Below are 3018 nucleotides of genomic sequence, written 5' to 3'. Positions count from 1 at the left end.
TGCTATGAGTCATTTGGTCTGGTTTGAGATCTCTGGCTTCTGTGACACACATCAGTACTGGATCCTCATTGAGACTTCTCCCAGCTATCCAGTTGTTGCCCTTTCTTAATGGCTATCCATGGCTTTGGAAGAGCCGGACTGACGGTTTCACTCACGCCAACTGTTCGCAGATGGTATAGATGTTGGGGTGGGCCAATTCAGAGGCCTGGATCTGATCCTGGGTGGTAGCTGAACTGGTGAGCTGGCTTTCTCTTATCTCTCCAGCACTGCTAGGCCACCCTCTGCTGCTGTCAGCAGAAGGCTGGGTCAGCTCTCCTGCTCTCATGCCATCAGGCCCTGCTCACCCGCACCCACACCTCCGGAGCCAACTGTGCTGCCCAGTCAAGGCATGGGGCCAGCTCTCCCAAGGGCTGCAGCCTGAGAGGGACTGACTGGGCCAGCTCTGCAGCTCTTTCTCCCTCGGGGCAGGCACACCCATGCCTTTACCACGGGGACCAGATCCAGGCCCTGCTCTCCCAATTATCCCAAGTGACAAGGGGAGGGGGAGAGAAGAAGGGCATCACCCTGCACCCATTTCACCTCACAACAGATGAGTGCTGGAGCCAGGTCTCCCTCACTCTTGACCTCAGGGTCAGCTCTCCTGACTGCTTAACAAGTTAAGGTGCAGGGGGCAAGGCTTCTCCCTTTGCCCAGGTCACCTCATGGCAGAGGAGTGGTGGGGTCAGCTCTCCCTAGCTCACACCCTGGAGGCTGGCTTATCCACACCACCAGGGCTTCTACTGTACTATCTGGGCAAAGGTATTACTCTCCCAAGTGCTATCAACCGTGGGGGCACCAATCCTCCAGAGCACTGCAGCCAGTGATGGCAGACGGCCCTGACCAGGAATAGCCTCATGTTCTACGCTGTTAATATGATTTATGGGCACTGACCCGTGCCTGCTACTAAGTAGCTACGGACCCAGACACGGCCCACAGCAACAGCTCAGGCTCGGACCTCATTATGGCTCCAGACAGTGGGGTTGGCCACACACAACAGGTTACTCCTCTCTAGTACATTCCCAGAGTCTCCAGTTCCATCCGTCTTCAAAAAGATGTCTCCCTGCACATTAGCTCCCACTGCAGGCCAGCCACGTAGCTCCCAGACCCCAGGGTGACCATCCTCAGTAAAAGCTGCATGGCATGATGGCAAATGCTTATGTATGGCGCTCGTGTTGAAGCGCAGGCTGTGCTCTAGGGGGGAGGCAGGTCTATGGATGGTATGGGAGTCCGCAGGTCTCTGTATGGCTTCCAACGCCCTCGCTGAGCTGTGCGGTGATGGGCAGAGCTCTGTGTGTCTGTGGCCCACCTGTGCTGCGGGGTGGAGGGAAGGTCTGTCGGTTTCTTTCCTTCGCCCCGCCCACATCGAGTGGCGTGGCAGGGCGCGGGTCTCTGTCTTCCTCTTCCTGCGCAGCGCTGTATGGATTTGATTTGATTTGATTTTTCTGTGTCCTGTCCTGAAAACAGCCAGGAATGAAGCTAGGATGAACAAAGTATTGTCATCTGCTTTGCCCCTGACTGACATAAGACCACCACCACCAACAAAGTGTCTCTTTGCCCATTGACAGGAAGGTACTATTATACTTTTAAAGCTTACCCAAGGGACAATAAATCATTGTTCAATGTATACTTGATAAAAGAATGAATAAATGATATGCACCAAAGGGTTATCTTTAGGTAGTAAGGTTGTGGGTGATTTGTCGTTGATTCCCCCCCCCACACACACACACACCTTCGGCTTAAATATGTTTTGTATGTTATATTTTTGCAGTGGGAGTGAAAACAAACTTTGAAAGCAGCATAAAATGATTCCAGAGTAATAAGACCATTTTGAGTAGATGCATAATCAGAAGGGGGGTACTACTGAAAGCTTTTTTCAAACTGAACACTGTAGGGCTGGTAAGATGGCTCAGTGGGTAAGAGCACTGACTGCTCTTCCAAAGGTCCTGAGTTCAAATCCCAGCAACCACATGGTGCCTCACAACCATCTGTAATGGGATCCGATGCCATCTTCTGCTGTGTCTGAAGACAGTGACAGTACGCACATATGAAATAAATATGGCCAGACTGGGACCGGAGCGAGTAGGGCCGAAACGAGTGGGGCCAAAGCGAGTGGGGCCAGAGTGAGTGGGGCCAGAGCTAGCACAGCGGGAGCCAGAGTAAGCTGGGCGGAGCTGGAGCGAACGGGACCAGAAAAAATTTAAAAAAAATGAAAAATGAAAAAAAAAATTGGCCGGGTAGTGGTGGCACACGCCTTTAATCCCAGCACTTGGAAGGCGGATTTCTGAGTTTGAGGCCAGCGAGTTCCAGGACAGTCAATACTACAATGTGTTTCAACTGGACTCTTCCCTTCCCTTCTTTTTCATCTTGCATTTTCAAAGTATGAAAAAAAATAAACACCCGAAAGTATTCACCATGTGCTTTCCAAGGAGTCTTTGTTCACATTTGCTATTAAAAGTTGGGTGTTGGGCTGGTGAGATGGCTCAGTGGGTAAGAGCACACGATTGCTCTTCTGAAGGTCCTGAGTTCAAATCCCAGCAACCACATGGTGGCTCACAACCATCTGACTCCCTCTTCTGGAATGTCTGAAGACAGCTACAGTGTACTTACATATAATAAATAAATAAATAAATCTTTAAATCTTAAAAAAAAAACAAAACCTTGGGTGTTTTTGTTTAGCCTGGCTCCACTCAGACATGTCCTCCCAGACACAGCAAATGAAGTTCTTTGCTGGAGATTACCAACAGTAATTAAACCATTCCTGTTTTTAAAAGAAGAAATGCTAAGATGCTTTCCTTGGGGATTGTCTGTAGGCTCTTAGCCCCTTGAATTTCAGTCCTTGCTCCTTATCTATCAAAAAGAGTCACTCCCCGGCTATGAATGTGCCAAACATTTTGACCAAGTACTTATCTGCACAGCCACAAAACCAATATCATCAGTTAGGGAAAAACAATTTCCTCTGGCAAGTAGAGACAGCCTAAT

At 49.6% G+C, this 3018-nt stretch overlaps 1 pseudogene; it reads right to left on the bottom strand.

The window, feature by feature from the left end:
* Positions 1-1479: 1479 nt before the first annotated feature.
* LOC115063201 lies at positions 1480-1611 on the bottom strand (annotated as a pseudogene).
* Positions 1612-3018: the final 1407 nt, after the last annotated feature.

The sequence above is a fragment of the Mus pahari genome, chromosome X, assembly GCF_900095145.1.
Source record: "Mus pahari chromosome X, PAHARI_EIJ_v1.1, whole genome shotgun sequence".
Taxonomy (NCBI): domain Eukaryota; kingdom Metazoa; phylum Chordata; class Mammalia; order Rodentia; family Muridae; genus Mus; species Mus pahari.
Note: the sequence above shows the minus strand (reverse complement) of the source record. Positions and strands in the feature narration are given on the sequence as shown.